We start from the raw sequence: 23,186 nt of genomic DNA, 5'->3' as shown, positions 1-23,186 counted from the left end.
TGTCTAACACATGTTTGCAGATGAACAAATGCAAAGCAATTTGATCCAAGCTGATTAAGAATCAATATCCAATTACAATCCATTTTTAAGAGAAAATTAAGATGGTATTATTAATAAAACAATACTTATTGGGTTCCAGGTTTTGAATATACATACACTGAACGAAATCTTAAGACTGGGGGGACATTACAGGTATTCACATTTTGCACTGATAGATCACAATCCGATTATAAGTACTGCTTTGAAATACCCAAAGAAGACACAGATGCAAAAGCCAAAAACAGGATGGAGCCTCCACCACTGTGTCCTATAGGGGAATACATCTCCTGTGGAATCTCGTTGTAACTCGCCAGTAACTTTGAAAGCCACCAGCACCATTCAGGTTACATTGTTTTTCGTCAGAGAACAAACTTTCTTCCACCTTTTCAAGGCCGTACTCACATTTTTGGGGGGTTTGCGTATTTAATAAACTACGGCAGTTTGCGTTCACTGAACAGTATGAATGATTAATAAATCTATATGAAACAGTCCCTTTTAAAGGTTACGTCTCGCTTTCAGTTTTGGGCTTTTGGGCCCAAGTGAACCGCGCTCAGGCCCACCTCTTCCAACCGGGCCAGAGCCGGCCAAGTGAACCATGCCTGAGCACGGATTCAGCGCACTCACACTTATCAAACAATCCGGGAAACGGGCCTGCGCACGGTTCGGATAGCATAGTGTGAGTGCGCCTCAATGTTCCATGTTTGGTGCTCCCTTGCTAAATCAAAATGGGCAAGTATGTGGTGTGGGAGAAAACTTTGAAGATGTTTTTTGTTCTATAAGCCCTTGTCACGAAGATGTCGTCTAGTGGTTATTGGGCTGCAGTCAGTATCAGTAAGGACCTTAATTTGGGTTAAGGATCTGCTGTGTCTTTACGAACAGCCTGTCAGATCCTTCAGCTTAGTGCAGGTTAAATTTCTTTGGGTCAACCTCTTGACTTTTTTTGTCCCATAATGCTTTTAAGAAATTTAAAATGACTGTCTTACTGCGAGCGTCTAACCTCAGCAGCAATGATGTGCCTTGGGAGTCTTTGCTTGTGCAGCTCAAAAATCCTGCCACTTTTAAAGAGACAAAAAATCTCTCTTTAAAAGTGCCTTAGGCATCAGAGATCAGTGGGATCGGCAAAAGGAAAATGACAGCAAAGACAGCTTTTCACAGAATTTACCTTTTCAGAATTAAGAAGTTAACTTTTGATCAGCTGATGAACAGTCTGAGTTTAAATGCAATTTTCATTTAATTACCTACTCTCTGTTTTTATGTGTTGCACTTGGACGTTTCCAAACAGTGCTTAAAATCTGATCACTACCCACCAGTGCAAAATGCGAATACTTGAAATGTTTCCCACGGTCTTTAAATTTTGTTCAGGAGTGTATTTTGTCTGGTTGATGACCCATATTTTCAATTCAATTCATCTTTATTTCTATAGCACTTTTACAATGTAGATTGTGTCAAATCAGCTTCACATAGAAGATTATAGAAGATTAAAACAGTGTAGTTTAGTTTTCAGAGTTAAAGTTCAGTTTAGTTCAGTTCAGTGTGGTTTAATATTTACTTGCTGAGAGTTCAAACACTGAAGAGCAAATCCATCGATGCGCCAGCTCCGCGAATCCCGAACCATGCAAGCCAATGTCGAAAGTGGCGAGGAACAAACTTCACCAATTGACAAAAATGAAGGGAAAAAAAGCTATAGAGAAACCAGGCTCAGTTGGGCATGACTATTTCTCCTCTGGCCAGACTTCTTGTGCAGAGCTGGAAGAGCGCTAGATGTCCATCGTGGAGAAGCTGCAGGTGGGAGAGGTCACCGGCTGGTGTACAGAATGGCCTTTGAGGATCAATGCGAAGATTCGTCTGTCACTGGGGTCTTACAAGATTTAGTCAAATGCTTTCCAGTCCTCCATAACCACCACAGCAGCTGCTCAGGATACGGCCTGATCCAGGATTATGGAAAACTTTGGAATAACAAAAACAGACTAACATAAGCGCAGATACCGTTTAAATTATAATGTCTTTTGGGAGGTGTTCCCGGCTCTGGTTGCCCTAAATCAGGGTGTCCAAACTCTATCCTGAAGGGCTGATGTCCTGGAGAGTTTGTCTCCAACTTGCTTTAACACACCTGCCAGGAAGTTTCTAGTATATCTAGTAAGAGCTTGATTAGCTGGTTCAGGTGTGTTTGATTAGGTTTGGAGCTAAACTCTCCAGAACACCGACCCTCAAGGACACTTCTGCCCTAAATAATGCAGACTAACCATCCATACCACCACCACACACTGAGAAGTGAGAACCACCCATATCTCAATTCTGAGTTTATGCGTAATGTTAATTATAAGTGATGCACTATTGATTGATCAACTTTTAGATGACGCTCCATTCCCTTACTGCCTCTGAGTGCTCTGAGATGTGAGAAGGCACTGGATCTGATGGAGGATTGGAGATCTGTCGTACAAGCCTGCTGGTGTGACTCAAGAACCAAAGGGGGGCAGCAGTGGGAGAGTTTGCTTGATGAATAGACCGATAACGTGAGACTCGACTGGACATCCTTGCATGTTCTTCCGGTCAATGGGATTCATTTCGAGTTCGTGCTGGAGCTTTTGTGGCCGGTCTTTTTGCCTGGTCCCCCGCTGTTCTTCACAGCACGGATGTGGACCATGACGTGAGTCCACCTCTCGCACGGAGAGAGGGAGTCAGACAGAAGGATATTGGGATGGAGGGGGGCAGTTGCTGTTTTGTTTGTTTGTTAGTGTTGCTTGTACTTTTGCTAATGAGTGAGATCCGAGGGTTAAAGGCAGTTTTTTGGGTCACGTCCCAGCTCCAGTCCACAGGAAGGATGGTGGTTTTGCTCGGTGGGAGATTTCCTCTCTTCCACCTCATGCGGTGACTGTCCAGTTCTATTAATTTTTATGTGACCCCAAAATCATATCGCCGATCAGAACACGTTTTCCCCCCATTGCGTACGGCAGTCTAAACATAAGTTCTGTCAGCTGCTTGCACCTCTGCTTTCATATTCGTGACCACTTATTATAAGAGATCAGTGATTTTTAACAAGCATCTGTTGACTTTAGCTTAATTCGAGCTAACATCTGACCAGTTCAATATCTAAACTTGGATTTAAAAAGTTGTAAATAAGTGGAAAAAAACAATAAAGTGATACAGCTTTATTTATTTCTCTGTCCATTGGAATATGTCTTGTTGAACAATATGTGTAGAGATGGCCGAAAGTCAAAATTATTAGCCCCCCTGTGAATTTCAAATAATGTTTAACAGATCAAGGAAACTACAGTAGCTCTAATAACTTGCCTAATTAATAACCTGTCTTGTTGACATAATTAATAAGTCTTTAATTGCACTTTAAGCTAAATATTAGTATCTTACAAAATACCTAGAAAAATAGTACATACTGTCATCAAGATTAAATAAACTACTCTTTAGAAATTGTTTATAAAAATTATTGATTAATAATGTGTTGAAAAAACTTCTCTCCAATAAACAGTACTTGGGAAATATATTTAAAAGAATTAATTTTTTTTTTTATTAGAATATGCAAAAATCATACAAATACAAGAAAACGTCAACAAATACAAAGCAACGAAACAAAAACAAAACAAAAACAACAACAATATAGTCATATACTGGTATGTGTGTGAGTGTGTGCGTGTGAGTGTGTGTATGCATGTAAAGGTAACTTGGTGGACAGGTCAGAGTACATACATAAGGAACAATAACAGTCAATAAATGAAGCAAGTGTCACAGATATAGACAAAACATATAGAAAGAAACCAGTCAGAGGTAGGGAGTAACAACAATGCTTATTAATGTATGATAGTAAAAATGAGAGTAAAAATAAAGAAAGGACAACAGTAATAACTGACAACAATAATAATAAATCACAAGTGCTACACCAACTACTACTACAAAAAGTTACTTATATTACAACTACTACTGCTTCTACTACAGCCACAACCACGACTACTACTACTACAATGTCTACTAATACTAATACTACTACAACGACTACCACTACTGATACTACTATAGCGTTTGCTACAACTAATACAACAACGTCTACTGCTACTACTACTACTACTGCTACTACCACCACCACAATCACTTCTACTACATCTACATCAACAACATCTACTACTGATATTACTACACCAACAACGACTACTACTACTACTGTAACTACCACACCATTACTACTTCTGCTACTACTTACATGAACTACTACTTCCATAATCTCCGTAACAATTACTCAATAACAATCGATACTATTACACTGTCTACTACTTCAACTACAACTACTACTACTACTACTACTACAACTACTACCGCTACAACTACAACAACTGCAACCTTAATAATGATAATGGTATAAATACTTGTAATAATGATAATGGAAAGATAACAGGACAAGTCAGAACAGTAATAATAATAATAATGATTACAAAAAATAAAAGTAATACCATTTATGACAAAGGTGTCGAGGAGAGGGGAGGATGGGAAATCAGGGAGAGGACAAGTAATAATAATAATAAATAATAATAATAATAATAATAATAATAATAATAACAAATAATAATAGTAGTAAGTAGTAAGTAGAAGAATTAAATTTTCACAGGAGGGCTAATCATTTTGACTTCAACTGTATGTACTGCATGTATTTATGTATGTATGTATTATTTAATTTAAATACTCATTATTAAATAATTATCATCATATTTATTTATATAACATAAAAATAATAATTGTCATACATGCATACAATGATTTACAAAACTAAAATGGCAGTAGTTACAACCTGCCAAAAATCCTTTCAGGCAAAATGATTTTATTCCAATAAAAAAATCTATTAATTACATCAATATATTATTTAAGGGTCACAGTACAGCACCAAAATAATAACTGACTGTGTTTTTCTCTCTCTTTCTACTCAAAGGATGAAGTTCAACTTGTTACTTGATTCTATTTATAGGCCTATTTCCCTTCCCTTTCCTTCCCCGTTTTATTTAATGTTACTTCATTAGTATAAAAGATACTGGGTTGAATGCTTGTATTGTTTTCTCACGGCCATAAATGTGGTGTACGGTGATATTCAGAAGATGGCAGTGTTAAGTCATATTTCTGAACCTCATTCATTTTATGTTCATTAGACCAATCAGTGGTCTCAACAAAGTCGTACTTGTTAATTATTATTCTTATTATAGGGGCGACGCAGTGGCGCAGTAGGTAATGCAGTCTCCTCACAGCAAGAAGGTCGCTGGTTCGAGCCTTGGCTTGGTCAGTTGGCATTTGTGTGTGAAGTTTGCGTATTTGCGTGGGTTTCCTGCGGGTGGTCTGGTATCCCCCACAGTGCAAAGACGTGGTATAAGTGAATTGGGTAAGCTAAGTTGTCCGTAGTGTGTCTGTGGAAGCTGGAAGGACATGCGCTGCGTAAAACAAATGCTGGAAAAGTTAGTGGTTCATTCCGCTGTGGCTACTCCAGATTAATAAAGTGACTTAGCAGAAAAGAAAATGAATAAATTAATAATAACAATCATCATCATGTACGTATACGTATATGTATTGGTATGTATAAACATTTAAAACGTTTCTTTACAGACAACAGATGCACCACATACAGTTGCAGTTTTATTCTGTACATGTAATAATATTTGAATCTCAAAAGCAATTGTTGTTTTGATCTTTGTACCGTTACATTTGATTTTTATACAAGGTTTTTCCAGACCTGGCATCACGGTGGCGCAGTGGATAGCATGATCGCCCCACAGAATAAAGTTCGCTGATTCGAGCCCCATCTGGGTCAGTTGGCTTTTCTGTGCTGCGTTTACATGTTCTCCCCGTGTTGGTGTGGGTTTCCTCCGGGTCCTTTGGTTTCCTCCACAGTCCGAAGATATAGTTGAATTGCGTAAGCTAAACTGAACTAAGCCGAAAAGAATGTCCAGATTTCTGGAGGGCGACTACTTCACTCTGATCCACCACTAGATGTCACTCTCCTTGAACTTTACATTTTTCCTAAACACACTGGTGGGTTTTTGGATAAAGGTCTGTCTGTGATGGTTGGCATCCAGACTGCTGAAGAACAGACAGGAAGGGTGGACACACTGATTGACTTCCCCTCCTTTTCCTGTTCAATTGCCAGGGGCACTTTGGGTAAACCAATCCTATGACTATAGGAATGGCGCTTGACATATCTTTTTAAAGCTATACCAGTGTAGGTGTTGGATGTTTTAGGATTTAAGAGTGATCTGGTTGTATATCCTGTTTAACAAGCATGCTAGCAGGACTTTTGTTATTTAGCATGAATCATGACAAGCTTAAACAGAAAGGCTACTTTTAACTGAGTATTCAATAGTGACATGAGTTTAAAATAGAAGAGAAGCTTCTGTTTTCAAATCAATATTTTACATACGACAATGTTTGCTGCAGTTGTGAGCTTGTGATATTTTGTGTATTAAAAGCAGTGCTGGCTAGAATACTTTATGTTAATAATTGCAAATTGCATAGGAAAATTGTGGTTTGTGAATTGTATTATGACATTTTGATTAAATTACCTTTTATCTGACTTGCTTAGCGGGATAGTTCACCCCAAAATAAAAACTTACTCACTATTTACTAACTCTATAATGGGTCCAAACCTTTATATGGTGTAACCGTAGCAAAACGTATGCGTTTTTAAACTAAAACGCATTAGTGTAAACGGGGCCCAGGGTTCTTGTTTTTGTTGAACACAAAAGAAGATGTTTTAGACTTTCGTAGTAGGGAAAACAAATATGGAAGTCATTGGTTGCAGGTTTCCAGCTTTCTTCAAAATATCATATTTTGTGTTCAACCAAAGAAAGTCAAACAGGCTTTAAACAAATAAAGGGTGAGTAAACGATGACAGAATCTTTAGTTTTGGGTTAACTCTCTCTTTTATAAATCAACAGCTTGTGTAACTTGCAAATTTGCTTATGAGTTTAAGCATGACATTTATACAGCTAATCTAAAATGTTAATATTTCAAACTAATGATGAGACCCAAAATAAATTTGTTTGGTAAAGGAAACATTTTAAAGAGAAAGGAAAAGGGAAAAAAATAAGTACCCACTAATTAACTTCTGTAAATATTTTTAATCATGTAATCCATAAATAGAAATCTGATAATGAAGATTCTAATTGCCAATGCTAGGAGTTAGGACAGATTTATATATACAAACTACAGGGATTATATGACTTCCTATAGATGTTCTATTAAATGTTTCCTTTCTATAGACTGTCCAGGTTTATAATTTGTATGCGACCCCAAAATCATATTGCTTATCAAAACTAAATAAATGTAACAATCAATAAAAACAAATAAGTGATACACCTTTATTTATTTACCCGCTAGAATGTGTCTTATTTAACATGTAGGTCTATGTACCTATGTAGAGTTGAAGTCAAAATTATTAACCCTCTTGTGAATTTTTTTTTAAAATATTTCCCAATTGATGTTTAACAGACCAAAGAAGTTGTTCCTGTCTTATTGCTTAAGAATCTTATTTCTTAAGTCTTATTCATGTTAGTTTAGCTGGTTTTTATTAAAAAAAAACAATTTTAATCATGATATAATTAGCCCCCTTATTTATTTAGCGCCTCTATATATATATATATATATATATATATATATATATATATATATATATATATATATATATATATATATATATATATATATATATATAAAATCATATAATTTAAGTCATATAGACAAATAAACAAAAACAATGTTCCTAAAGTATTTCCTGTTTTACTTTTTTAATTTCCAGTGATTCAGAGAATTAAAAAATGTCCACATAGTGCTAAATGTTGTTATGATAGCTGTTTTAACATTAAGTTATAATTAAATTCTCTCTAATTTTCAACGGTTATGAAATAGTTTGATAACAAGCAGGAAACGTTCATGGGCCAATGGCATCAACACATTAAAATGGTTTATAATCCCTGTAGTTCTCTGAGCATTTGAAAAGTATAGGCTACAATCAAATTACAAATACTACAACCAATTTTACAAAAATAAACCCTTTTAATCCATTTTACATTTAATCAGATATAACAAAGCAGTGTTTAAATAAGCACTGTACATTAAAATATACATTTTAATAATGTAAAAGATCATACTTTTGCAAGAGATTGCTGCTTTTATCACCCTTATTTCTGTTTGTCTGATCATGTATAATAATGACATAATTATAGAGCGAAACAATTTGACAAAATATTAACATGTCTGAACATGACAAAAATAAGAATGGATTACCAAGCCCTCTAGCCTGAAACAATGTACGGTCCCCAAACACAGACTGTGCTGTTGTAGGTAGTTTTCTCGCTCTCCTTTTGAAACAAATGAGTCATACTATGCTGAGGGTTTCTCTCGTGTTTATTGTCAAACTTGCACATAGCAAGGAAATATGACAATTATTTCTCTTAATTGTAAACTTCAAATAAAGAGAAAAAATAATAATAACAGTAACAGAAAAATAAACTAAAATATGTGGGTTTGTATTAATGGGTTTACACAAATTAAAGCAATTACATAATAGAGAAAAATTAATCGACAAGGGTTTATGTGCCCTTAAAAAGGTTGTCATATTGTTATGTTGTCTAGTTTTCTAGTAAGTTTAATATAGGGAACGAGAGATTCAAATTCAGCAAGTTAGGGTTAGGGTTAGGAAATGGGGGAAAAACAAAGGAGATTTAAGCCATTTCTGCTTATGAACTGAGGGTTTTTCTTCTGAATATTTATTTCCTTATAGTGACGTTGCTTGGTTACCTTTCCACTGGTTCCAGTCAAGCAGCCTATTTAATATTAATGAGCCAAGCCCTCACCGTAGTAGGATTGGTTAATAGGCTCGCTAGGGGCAGGGCCATCATCATCATACGCACACGGCACTGAAGAGAGCGAACACCGGTGGCGCATCCACAACCCCTGTGACCGTTCAAAACACTCGGCTTTGTACAAGTGCAAGTCACGCATACGGATGTATTGACCTTCAATCAGTCAGGATACTTTGTGCAAACAACCTGAAGGCTTTACATTGAGAAGTTGAAGAAAATACCTTCGTATGGAGTGAGGTAGGTGTTCTCTTATGTCTTGTACAGGTGCGGCGTAATTAACTTTTATTAAAGTGCAGGAAAGTAGTTTTTTCCCGCGGCTTCTGAAGTTCTCCATGTGTTTGCCTTCGAGTAATGTTGCATATGTTCTGGAATTGCTGTAAAGTTGTTCATGGGAAAAGACAGCGCCAGTGAAAGCTGTCATTGTTTGTAGTCAGTTGACAGTCGCAGCTATGGGAACTGAAGCCCACTGTACAAATGTTTTGATCAATAACAGCGTCTTAGTTTACGCCCATTGAACTTGTCGAAGTTGTGAAAAGGTGAATTTATTACTATTTTTGCAACTATTTTTACCAACAACTGGCAAAAGTAGTAAATGAACCACTTTTTCACGTTTTAGTAATTTTGCAGAGTAGTTTTGTGGTGTAGTGTGCAGTGTCTTCAGGTATTCACATGGCACATCACTGCAATTAATGACAATTGCAGCAGCAATAATCATGACTGTGTTTTTATGCACAGTATATCCTGCTGTTATGTTGAAGAGTCATGTAAATACACTCTGGTTGCAACGTCCACATTTAGCCAATAGTCTAATTTAGACATCTGAATTAGATAACTGGACTATGTCTGTCTGTATTTATTTCACATCTTGTAAACAAACAAGGGAACATTTATTTATGTGCTCTGCAAGTCCACAGAGATGTTTGTGAAAGGTTCAGTGAACACAATTCTTTGAGCCTCAATAAACTATTTTCTTATCTAACTAACTTTTAAAAACTGGCGTTTTGTAACAAAAGTCATATTTAAAGTGGCCTATTTACAATTATTTCTAAACATATTTAAAAGTTATGCACTTTCGACATTCATGGTAGTGTTTTGGTGGCCCGAAAATGCTAACTTTTAAAATAAGGCCTTTATCGTCTCTGTGTAAACCACAGAAATGCACCTATACTTGCATATAACAGATTTAATTTACAGGCATGAGTGAGTATGTGATAAAGCAAACAATTGCTGACCACAACCATGTATCTGAATATGTCTACTTGCATAGTAATGTGGGAGAGAAATAGGATGAGACAAACACTGTGTACAAGTTTAAATTAAATTAAATTGACATTGAGAATTACCTGGGTTACTTTGTACTTTCTGTATTTCCCACTGCTTTGAAATTTTTAAGTTCACATCTGATTGGCTTATTTCTCAGGAGGTCACAGGACAGGATTTGTGAATGAAAGTGAAGTGAAATAACTATGAAGGTAATTCAGTTGCGAAACTCGAGAGCTTGCAAATGTAAATGTGAGCACTTGTAATAATAATATTTGTATGTGTAGGTTGAAATGTACACTTACAGCTCTGATGTGAACAGCTGAAATCCTCGATTTGCACACACACACAACAATCCACACACTTGTGTTTTAAATTGGAAGTTGCAGATTAATAGTTGTGTATTTGTAAAATGTCATTCACAAATACAAAGTGACAGACACACGTGTGCACGGCAAATTTGACTGCATCTTCGCTCTACAACCACAGGTCGGCACTCACAACCTCTCAGATTCGTCAGTACAACTACAAATCTCCCGCGCTCTGACTTTTGCTACACATCTCCCGCGATCTCTGTAGCAGAACTCATCTGTGCACTCGCAGATGCAGAGGCGTGAGCAGCGCGGGGTGGGGGAGGGGCGGGGCTGGTGTAAAGCTGTTTGATTGGCTGATGCCTGACCAATGAACAATGCCAGCAGCCAACAGGACTGAGGTGCAAAATAATCATTTCCCACGATTATTTTATTATTTAGGGTTTATTTAAACTCTTTTCTGAAGAGATTCTTGTTAAAAATAATAAATTCTGTGGAAATGTACATACCAGTAAAAGAGCAGCAAAGCCAGTTTATTGGCTAGAGCCAGCCAATGAGATGGGGCGTTTCTGTTTGTCAGCACACAGGGCAGCTCACGTTGTTGGAGGCCTCGAACAATCAGAGGGTAAGTTATGATTTTTAATAATTATCTATATGTTCAATACTGTTAGCTAAGCTAAGGACTGTGCTGGGTGCTTCTCTTGTTTGTTTTTTTATATAAGAAACAGTTTTGAGTTATCTAGGAGCTGCTTTCAATCATGTTATATGGTTCTAAAGATACGATTCAACCCACATGAAATAAGAAGTTGTAATAGTATTTATAGTAAATAATAGTACGTTTTTGAACCATACTAACTATAGTAAACTGTATTATACTGTATATATTGCAGTATCTACAACTTTGTTAATGAATGCAACAGCACACTGTAGTATTAACTAGCATGAACTGTAATAAATTGAAGTATACTTGTATGTATGTATATATATATATATATATATATATATATATATATATATATATATAGCTTAAACTTGAAAAAATTGAAATATAGCTATCTGTTTAAAACTAAACATTCTAATGCCATTTATTATGCAAATATCAAGTTGAAACAAATCTGTTAAAAACATGTATTTATATGTAAAACCTAATACATTTTAAAGCAGTTTCATTTCTTTCTAATTTTTACATCTACATGCATTACATCTGATTTAGGTCCACAACTTGCATCCTTCAACATGATATGTGTGTTCAAAGGAAGAGCAACTAGGTGAGGGAGACAGTGTCCATCGCTTGGCTGAGGGTCCACTTTGAGCATCTCATCTGCAGGGTTAAGCAACATAAGCTGAACAGTCATCATCTCTCTCTATTACAGCGAGCATCAACCAGCTTTACACAATGGCTTGCTTTCTGACCTTTAGTTAAGGCTTGAGCAAAGTATTTAAGAGGAGATAACATTTGATGGGTAATGATGAAGTTGGATTTACCACCTCCATCTCATTATGAACAAGGAAAAACCCTGAAATATTTCAATACAAGTAACTAGACATTTGCACTGCACTTATTTGGACTGTAAATTTTATTTGACAAATTACATTCCCTTACAGAACAGGTGTCAAACTCCTGGAGGGCAAACTCCTCCAAGTTCCTGGAGGGCTGCAGCTTTGCAAAGTTGAGTTCTAACCCTAATTAAACACACCTGATCAAACTAATTGAGTCCTTCAGGTTTGTTTAAAACTTTCACTTAAGTGTGTTGAAGCAGGGTTTCAACTAAAAACGTGCAGGGTTACGGGCCTTCAGGAACTGAGTTTGACACCCCTGCTTTACAGTAAAGTGTAAAAATACTACATTAAACAATTATCAAAATAAAAGTTGTGTGTTGGTGAGTGTGTGTTTTGTTCAAATCTGTAGTCATCTTGGCAGGTAAAAAGAGAAAATAAAGTCGGCTTCCTCTTGCACGATCTGAATCATTTTGAAGTGTTTGTAGATGAGCTGGATCATCATGTCATCTTTAGCATAAATAACATCCTATTCAAGCTATGCAGCTTCTCTGAGTTCCTCATTGACTTGAAACACGCTGATCTCTCCTGTCACTCCATCCTTACAGGAAACTGAGAAATAACCTATAGTTAGTAACTTTCATAATTAAAAAAGTGATATAAAGGACACACTGTACACAAACATGTAAATAGATAGATGGATAGATAGACATGATGCAGGTTATTATAACAAAAACCGGTATAATCAGTGAGAAACTGAAACGCCTAGTGTTATTTTTAATTGCTATTAATGTGTGTTTGTGTGTGTGTGTGTGTGTGTAAATATACTTCAATTTATTAAAGTTCATGCTAGTTAATACTACAGTGTGCTGTTGCATTCATTAACAAAGTTGTAGATACTGCAATATATACAGTATAATACAGTTTATTATAGTTAGTATGGTTCAAAAACGTACTATTATTTACTATAAATGCTATTACAACTTATTTCATGTGGGTTGAATCGTATCTTTAGAACCATATAACATGATTGAAAGCAGCTCCTAGATAACTCAAAACTGTTTCTTATATAAAAAAACAAACAAGAGAAGCACCCAGCACAGTCCTTAGCTTAGCTAACAGTATTGAACATATAGATAATTATTAAAAATCATAACTTACCCTCTGATTGCACGAGGCCTCCAACAACGTGAGCTGCCCTGTGTGCTGACAAACAGAAACGCCCCATCTCATTGGCTGGCTGTAGCCAATAAACTGGTTTTGCTGCTCTTTTACTGGTATGTACATTTCCACAGAATTTATGATTTTTAACAAAAATCTCTTCAGAAAATAGTTGAAATAAACCCTAAATAATAAAATAATCGTGGCAAATGATTATTTTGCACCTCAGTCCTGTTGGCTGCTGGCATTGTTCATTGGTCAGTCTTCAGCCAATGAAACAGCTTTACACCAGCCCCGCCCCTCCCCCACCCCGCGCTGCTCACGCCTCTGCATCTGCGAGTGCACAGATGAGTTCTGCTACAGAGATCGCGGGAGATGTGTAGCAAAAGTCAGAGCGCGGGAGATTTGTAGTTGTACTGACGAATCTGAGAGGTTGTGAGTGCCGACCTGTGGTTGTAGAATGGAGATGCAGTCAAATTTGCCGTGCACACGTGTGTCTGTCACTTTGTATTTGTGAATGACATTTTACAAATACACAACTATTAATCTGCAACTTCCAATTTAAAACACAAGTGTGTGGATTGTTGTGTGTGTGCGCAAATCGAGGATTTCAGCTGTTCACATCAGAGCTGTAAGTGTACATTTCAACCTACACATACAAATATTATTATCACAAGTGCTCACATTTACATTTGCAAGCTCTCGAGTTTCGCAACTGAATTACCTTCATAGATAACTGATGCCATTGGTCACATGACAGTGAGAACATGGTGGAGACAGTAAATCACAGTTTCATTTATAGTACACTACTTGACAAAATCTTGTTGTCAATCCCAGTTGTAAGAGCAACAAGTAAAAACTTGTCTTCTAGTTGATCATTTGGAAAAAGTGGCAGAAGGTAGATTTTTTTGCTGAATCCTTTGTTGAACTTGACTGTTGAAGTCAAGTTTGGTGAAGAAAAAAACATTTGGGATTTCATTAAAGATGGGGGCATACAAGAGATCAGCCGAGTGGATGGCAACATCAACAGCCTGAGGTGTCAAGACATTTATGCTGCCCATTACATTTCAAACCACAGAAAAGGGCAAATTCTTTAACAGGATAGAGCTTCTTCTCATACTTCAACCTCCACATCAAAGTTCCTGCAGGCAAAAGAAGGTCTAGGTGCTCCATGATTGGCCAGCCCAGTCACCAGAAATGAACATTGTTGAGCATGTTTGGAGTAAATGAAGAAGAAGGCATTGACGATGAATCCAAAGAATCCTGATGAGCTCTGGGAGTCCTGCAAGAACGCTTTCTTTGTTATTCCAGATGATTTTATTAAGTTATTTGAGTCATTGCAGAGATGTGTGGATGCTGTTTTCCAAGCTCATGGAATTCATTCACAATATTATTTTTTTCCCACTGCACCATCACTTTATATTCTGTACCATACATTATTTCTGTTAAGTAACAAGACAGTTAAAAACCTGTCCATGATCATAGTTTATTCTGGTAAATAAGCGTAATCTAGAGGCCTTTGCCTTTTTATATAAGCCACTTCTGACACCAAATGATCAGCTAGAAGTCAAGTTATTATTTGCTGTTGGATAGGCGTCAGAAAGTAATTGTAATGGTCATGATATTTAAAAGATAAATGCAGTATGTACTAAACAGTAAATGTTTTTGGATGGCACACAGGACTGTTTGTTTATATATGGACATAGTATTTGTAAGTGACATTGTAAACTATTGGTCTGGCATGTGTAATGCCGTGATTTTGGTTGTTTGGGTCAGAACATTTGTTATTTTTAATAGCCATTGCTATTGCTGATATTGAGTATTCAGTATTGCCTATTGCTGATATCAGACTCGTATATTGCATGTACAGTGAATGAGAGGCATGCAGAAAATTGATCAAAGTAGTTTTGAACATTTTACTGTCTAAAAATATTTATCAAAGCAGGAAATTACATGTGTTTTAGTTAAAACGTTTGTTTCATTTGATATTTTAGTCACAATGACTTAAAGGTGTTTACTGAAGGCAATCATAATTAATAAACAAATTAATAATAATAAAATATTGTTGAAAAATAGTATGTGTGCTTCCATTTACTTTAAGTACAGCACATGTATAGTTTACAGAGCAACAAGTTATTTCAATTGTGCTATGTGATCGCTTGTTAATAATAAACATGCATGTTTTTGTTTTGTTTTGCTTGTTGGTTTCATTGTAAGAGTAATATAAAAGCAATTCCATGCAAATGTCATCCTTGCCATGAAAAAAAAAGTTTTCGCCAAAATATCAAAACCATTTCTGTGTTTTTTGTGTAAGCAAGTATTTTACAGTGCTTTAAAAATACTCAAAAATGTTGCTGTCAGTGTTTTCAAAATATTATTGTTCAAAATATTATCAAAATATTATAAGTGCCAATATCACATCTGCCACATCCATAATACAGCTTTTTTATCTTAAATGCAAATTTCAAATAAAATAAAATCAACTATTTTTGTTCTATTGTGAGCTGACTCTTATCCTTTTGATAAGCATTACCTCTTTTGGGTTGTGCAGTTTAATTCACATAATTTCTACAAAGTATGTTGTATACTGTAAAAAAGTTTCATTACGCAAGTTCATTTTTCTTGTTTAAAATATAAACAATATTTGCTATTTGTTTGATATTTTTCTGATCTGTAACTCTGTGGTTAGTTGTTTTAGAATATATAAACCGACATTTTTTTATGATGTTAACATATACTTTCTCTGTAAATTGATGTTTTCAGATTTTATTGCAAACGTCACATCCAAAACGCTTGAATTGCTCATAAGCATGTTAGCATAAAACAACATGCTTGGTTACTAGCATAAAAATAACATTAAAGGGCCATGAAACCCCCTCGTTTCAGCAGGGTGTTTTCACACCTCTACTTTGGAAAAAGTCAGAAAAGTCGGCATGTCCAGCTCTGTTTAGGGGGGAGTGTCGGAGGAACTAAAGTGGGATGGTGTGGGAGTGTCTATTTGGGCAACTGCGAGTTTCAGAGTCAAAATACACACACAGGAGAAAGTGATGGTGTTTACATGGACATCTGTAGTCGAATTATTTGCCAAATTATTAAATGTTGGACTTTAACTGCAGTTTGGCTCTTTCATTCAGGGAATTCATTCATGTCCCTCGCGACAAACGAGATATTTAATTTGAGGAACTGCTCTAAGCGTGTATTTTTCATGCAATGTTTGATACCGCACGGCGAATGAGAGAAAAAACCCCTCCGCATTTCCCGGAAACCTAGATGCACACGGCAGGTAGCGTCAGAAAGCCGTGTGTGTTATTCCGGTCACAAAATGCGGTAAAAACCCTACACGAGGTTAAAGTTTAGTTGTGATGCTAACGTGTTTACACTCGGTGACTCTGTGCAATAGTTAACTTAGTTCGATACGAACAAACTGAATAAACAAAGAGCGCTGGTCGCTCACTTACCAAATCTGTAGAGACAGGACAATCACCAGCAACTAGAGCCGCGTCTTTATTTAGAGGAGACTACAAGCGAATCTGGATCTCAGCGTTTGCAGATGAGAACAGCTCTCAGGTAAACAATAATCCTCCTTAGACACGTAAGTTATTGTTGTCGCGCGTCGCGTACACTGTTAATCCTCACGTGACTCCAGATGAGCTCTCACAGAGAGAAAATGAAAACGAAACTTAACTGCAGCAAACTATAAAAGCAACACTTCACGCTTGTTTTGCCAACACAACGTGGCGTCTCTGTCGTGAAAACACTGTGACAGTAATGAATATTAATGAAGTTGCACAATAGAGCGCGCTGATTGGTTTGAACCAAGCCTTACTCATGCATTAATGCATCACACTGGCACAGACGCCCAGTCTGCACGCTGGAATACACACTATTATCTCATGGCCGTGACGCAGCTTCAAAAATTCGTTTCAAATCGGAAGTACGAATTTGCTTGAAATAACGCAAAAACAACCAATTTACACTTTTTAGGTGTCCTGGTAGTGTTTTTAGCAGTGTGGGACACATATACGACTCATATTCAGCTCAAAACATGTGTTTTGGTGTTTCGTGACCCTTTAAATATGACTGGAACATCCTGCATGAAAAGGTATGCTAGATGCTATATTACCCCAATTATGGCCAATCAAAAACTGTGCATATTCCCATATAAACATATGAGGGAATTCAAGCGTATTGTTATTAGTTGCCATAGATCTCTTGTGTAGATTTAGCTTAAATTCTAAAGTGCACCAGCTTTGTGTCCAAGGGGAAAAAAGGGCTTGATAGGATTAACAAACCACAATTGATCATTCTCTGTCAGGTGCTGGATTCACACCTGTGTGGCTTGTTTTTTTAAAGGAAGCATCAACCACAAGGAATGTCCCCATATAGGTCTACTGATGGTGATGTATAAAAAATAATTTCAATGTTGTCTGATAAATTGGCCATGTTGATATAACAGTTGACCTCTTTAATTGGACCATATCAAAACATGAATTCAATTCAATTGACCTTTATTTGCATAGCACTTATACAATGTAGATTGTGTCAAAGCAGCTTCACATAAAAGATCATAGTAATTAGAAACTAGTTCAGTTTTCAGTGTTTAATTTCAGTTCAGTTTAGCTCAGTTCAGTGTGGTTTAATAATCATTACTGAGAGTCCAAACACTGAAGAGCAATCGATTGATGCGCAGCTCTACAGATCCCGAACCATGCAAGCCAGTGGCGACAGCGGCAAGGAAAAAACTTGACCAATTGGCGAAAGTGAAGAATGAAAAAAAAAAAAAAAAACTTGAGAGAAACCAGGCTCAATTGGGCACGACCATTTCTCCACTGGCCAAACTCTTGTGCAGATTATGCAAAACTTAAAAAACAAAACAAAGGAAAAAAACATGAATTGTGTGTTTTGTAAATGTACCCGGATGGCTTTCTTGTGTTTAATCAGAATTATGTTACTTTAGTCCATTTGATTGAATCTTTGTGACTGTATTCTTGTAGCGAACAGAGCTGTCATCAAAAGTGTTTTAAGCACTTGATTGTACAATGTTGGGGTTGCAGCCATGATTATGTTTACAGAAATCTGGATACACGCTTGAGGCCAGTTAATGTTCCAGAGCCAAACTGGAGGACGTAGAGTGAAGAAGGGGCAATGGCATTGTGTCCTGGTAATCAGGAGCGATTTTGACTTCCTCCTTCCCCAGTTGTATCCTGCATGAATGGCGTGGCCCGAGAGAGAGTCCCAGCCCTCACTTTCAGAGAAAGAGAAATAGGAGGGTCTGGCATGAAAGGCACTTTGAAGTGCGCTCCTCATCAGTCTTTGTCTCTCTTCTTTGCTCTGTTGAATACTGAACAAACAGAGGCAACAAAAGAATGGTTCATAGGCCTACAGGGTAGCTAGTGAATATCACACAAGACCAATGTTAGTCTAGTCACATTCATGCTGTTTAACAGGGAAAAATGTTGTTTTACATGAAATTTCCAGGTTCAGTTCAAGTTGAGCTCAAGTGAGAGTTAAAAAAACAGTTCTTGTGGCGTGCCAATAATTGAGGTGTTTAAAAGCAAAAGAAATATGAAACCTGCAATTATTAACTGTTTTAACAAATTGTGACTATATCACTGAATCAATAATAGTTTTATTTATTGGCCCTATTCACTATTCATTTCCATATTTTTAAAATGCTTACCAAAACCGAGCTATTATATTTGCTGTATTATAATACTAATAATTTTAAAGAGCACCTATGAGAAAAATTTACTTTTGTAAGCTGTTTGGACAGATCTGTGTGTATGTATAGTATGTCCACTGTCATATTGGAGTGCTATAAACACAACAAGTCTCTTTTCTAAAGTTACCTGATGTTAAAATAAGACCCAAATCCCAGTGATTTTGAGGCTCACCTCAACTTGACTTTGGATTGTTGTTCTCCCCACCCACCGAATTGATTGACACCCACCATGTTTTTATTATAACATATATATATATATATATATATATATATATACACATGTCCACAGAACATTTTTTGCAAATAAACTGGGATTAAAATATATTTTTTAAGTATTAAACTCTGTGATTTTTATAAATTTAAAACATTTTAAAAATGGAGCATGTTTGTAATAAAGACAGTAAAACAGCTAAGTAATTCTTAACCACTATGGCATTTGTGTGAGACTCGTCATTTCAGAAAGGCTTGAATAAACTCTACCTCAAATACATGAAATAAACTTACTTGACATTTTTTAATAATAAGCTGTATTTCAGCATCATCTGAGTCCGTCTCTGTGACTATACTATTTATCTGAAGTAACACATGATGAGAAGCAGACACGCATGTAGGAACGATGGTTGAGGAGAAGCAGCTCATTTGCATTTAAAGCCACAGGCTACAAAAACAGCTACAGTATACTCGGACTCCAAAATGGGCAGATTCTGGAGGCTATAATAAATAAACTGATGGTTATTTTGAGCTGAAACTTTATAGACACATTCTGGAGACACCAAAGGCTTATCTTGCATCTTGTAAAAGGGGTAAAATAGGTGCCCTTTAAGGATCTGCAATTTGGCCATTGTCATCCTACAGTTTGTTTGACTATTATTTATATTACTTTAGTTTTTTTCAAAATATCTTCTTTATGTTTGTGTCCTTTGGCTTTTTACTTGATCTTAACTTTGATGTGCCTTTTTTCATATCTGTTATTTAATATTTTAAATATTTATTAATTTTAAAGCAACTTTTGTTGTTTTTTATTCCTTTAATATTTACATATTTCCCAGAGATGGGTTGCAGCTGGAAGGGCATCCGCTGTGTAAAAACTTGCTGGATAAGTTGGCAGTTCATTCCGCTGTGGCAACCCCGAATTAATAAAGGGACTAAGCCGACAAGAAAATGAATGAATGAATTAATTAATTAATATTTACATATAATCTACATATAATCTGTTTTACAATCATTTTAGTCACTAACGTTAGTCAACACTAATATTTTGAACTCATCCTCTCAGAAGTCATATGAACATAACTCTGGTTGCTGTGGGATCCAACCCTTTATTTCACTCAGTCACTATTTAATTCAGTTTCAAAATCTTCATATTTTTCTTTGCTACCTTTTTGGACCTAATAATAATTGTGATGATTCTTAATTAGGCAGAGTGATACAGAGGACATCTGGCATGTGTCGGTAGACTGCAGGTGGAATCTGAGCGTGTCAGGCTGAAGTCAGCTTGATTTCACCCAGAGAAACTAAAGCAGTCACGGGTCACTCAGTGCACCTCTCGCTCTGGCTCTCTCTCTCTCACCCTGCTCACTCATTCTGCTTGTATTTTGTCCTGTTGCTGTCTCTTTTCTCTGCATTGTTTATTCTGTTTTTGCAATAGTTTTATTAAATCTCTATCTTGTATGTGTGTGCGCACACCGCGTGTGAGTTTATTTTAATGTTCTTTGCATGTCTGCTGCTCAGCTGGTATAATAAAGTCCACTTTTTAGTTCTTAATAGTTTTTGAAATGGCATGGTTTGCTAATCACACCATAAATGCTGAAACACCTCCTTTAATGCATTCCAGGTTGAACTCAGTTTCCAGATGTGCATGTGAGTGAGAGATAGCATGTCTTAATATGATAAGTGTGATCTCATTATTCTTCCTAGTAATAACAAGAAATGGATGAATAACTAGAAAGCCTTGAGGATCTCGTAAAGTTTATTCTAATATATCCTGGCTCCAGAGCACCTGTTGGATTATTGTGGTAGGCTAAAGAGAGAAGAGATGTTCCTTCCCAGCCCTGACTGGTTGGGATTGTGTAACAGTGGCTCAGTCTCTATCTAAAGGTTGATCAGAGCTGATAAGTCTGTGAGCTTCAGGCGAAGCCATCGAAAAGTCATCGCTGTTTCTTTCTTGGGTTCACAATTTCCTTATTTACTCATTCATTGTTGCACGAGTATACATGTACATGCAATATGTATATCGGGATATGTTTAGTGTTGGTGTAATTATGTAATATTCATTGTTTCTGTCTTGCAGTGTATTTTCGCAGCTGCATGCGTGCGTGCGTGCGTGTGTTATTGGATCTCAAGGCTGTATTGAGTTACGCGAGACGTCATCATCCCTTGAAATGTCATCCACTAGCAAACATTAGTGTGAAAACAACAAACGACACTATTGTTTTCGATGTCTTGCTCAAAAATTAAACCATGCTTTGTTACACACACACACACCTATACAACTTATCTGTAAAAAGAACACATTTTTTGCTCAACGTTTTGTGACCTTGACCAAACATCCTAATGTAAATGTAAAGACTACATCTTGAACCCAGAATGGATTGACAGATTTGTTATTATTTTACTTGCTTTATAATTTTTGAGCTTCTGATTCCATTGTCCCAAGTCATTTTAACTGGGTTTTAATTGCATGACTGGAAAAGATGTTTGTTGTTAAGATGTTTTACATGCTATTTATTCACAGTGGTGTGAAAATGTGTTTACCCCATATTGATTACTTTTGTTTTTGCATGTTTGTCACACATCTTGCAGTTTTTTAAATCAAGGTTTTTATTAATAAGGCAAAACAAAGTTCAAAACTACACAGCCCTGTGTGAAAAAAGTATCAAGCTGAATTGAACTTGGCCAAACCACACCAGCAATCAGTTTCAGAATGGCTAAGAAAAATGAAATTAACTTAGTGGCCTAGTCAAAGTCCTGACCTGAATTCAATTGAGATGCTGTGGCATGACCTTAAAAAGGTGGTTCATGTTTACACACACAGACACAGACACACACACATACATACACACACCAATGTGGCTGAATTACAACCAGTCTGCAAAGATGAGTGGGACAAAGTTCGTCCACACTGCTGTAACACTCATTGCAATTATTGAAAACACTTTAATGGAATTGTTTCTGCTAAGGTTGCCCCAACCAATTATTAGGTTTAGGCGGGGGAACACTTTTTCACAGAGCTATGAAGTTTTGTATTTTGTTTTCCCTTAATAATAAAAATCTTTATGTAAAAACTGCATGATGTGTTTCATTTGTTATGAATTGGCCATACGTAACAATAAATAAACAAATGAACGTGGTATGGTTGTCTGTTCCAGACAGCTGATCTGAGCATTTCAGAGGTTTTCACACACCCCCATCATTAGGGTTTACAGCGAATTATCTGAAAACGGTAATGAGAGTGGCCAGAGGAGAATGACTCCGGTTTAAGCTGAAAGAAAGGGAACAGTAACTAAAGTAGCTACTCTAGTTCCAATCAAGACCTGCAGAATAAGTTAACATTTCTGAAAGCACAACCGGTCAAACCTTGAAACAGTAGAGCTACCACTGCAGAAGATCACATTGGTTAAGAACAGAAAACTGAGGCTACAGTTTTCACAGACTCTCCAAAATTGGACTATAGACGATTAGAAACACATTGCCTGGTTAGATAATACTTTATTTTCAGTGTAATATTTTCGATGGGAGGGCTAGAATTTGATGTTAATGACATGAAAGCATTGATTCAGCTTCCTTGTATCAAAGGTTCAGCCTGCTGCTAGTGGTTTAATTGTAATTGATGTTTTTTAAAGTGAGAATCATTTGAGCAACATAATTTAATATTTTGATTGACCTTGACCATCTCTTTATAACACAGTTTACCCATCTTGTAATGGCTACGTCTAACAGGACAATAGCGAGCACTCAATTAATCTTGAACTCTTTTATTGAACGTGTATTGACTTTATTCTGCGATGTGGAAGTGCGCTCTTTTTTTGTGATTGTTTTAGAACTTCCGATTCATTTGCATATTGGTAGTAATAATTAAGGATAATAAACAATCAAACTTGCTCTACAAACAATTGTGTTTATGATTATACTAGACATTGGACATTATAAGATTCTGACGGTAACCTTAGATCAGAATATCACGGTTTCATGGTATGACAATATTGTGTTTACTGCTCATGTTTTTTTAAGTGTCTGGGTAAAAAACAACAACATTTTTCTCTATTGAACTCAGAAATTTTTTTTTTTAAAGAAACATTTAAAATATTTTGGGGCAGTAGTTTTTAATGTGGAGGGTCTTTTTCAGCTGGT

At 36.4% G+C, this 23,186-nt stretch overlaps 1 protein-coding gene and 1 long non-coding RNA gene across 9 annotated transcripts in view; one reads left to right on the top strand and one right to left on the bottom strand.

The window, feature by feature from the left end:
- The first annotated feature begins 8,919 nt into the window (after positions 1-8,919).
- The window catches only part of arhgef28a (Rho guanine nucleotide exchange factor (GEF) 28a), a 137,438-nt gene continuing 123,171 nt past the window's right edge, over positions 8,920-23,186 (top strand). For all 8 annotated transcript variants that reach the window (XM_068218239.2, XM_068218238.2, XM_073952343.1 and 5 more), the window contains exon 1: positions 8,920-9,122. The gene's annotated coding sequence lies outside the window, so the exon portion shown is untranslated. The remainder of the gene's footprint in view (positions 9,123-23,186) is intronic.
- Positions 11,516-23,186, bottom strand: part of LOC141385846 (uncharacterized) — a 143,233-nt gene continuing 131,562 nt past the window's right edge. Inside the window, exons 2-3 of the long non-coding RNA XR_012406935.1 lie at positions 13,115-13,850; positions 11,516-12,565 (exon numbers count right to left, since the gene is read on the bottom strand). This is a non-coding gene — a long non-coding RNA (uncharacterized lncRNA). The remainder of the gene's footprint in view (positions 12,566-13,114; positions 13,851-23,186) is intronic.

This window comes from Danio rerio, chromosome 5, assembly GCF_049306965.1.
Source record: "Danio rerio strain Tuebingen ecotype United States chromosome 5, GRCz12tu, whole genome shotgun sequence".
Classification (NCBI taxonomy): Eukaryota; Metazoa; Chordata; class Actinopteri; order Cypriniformes; family Danionidae; genus Danio; species Danio rerio.
This window is presented reverse-complemented; position numbering and strand designations above follow the sequence as displayed.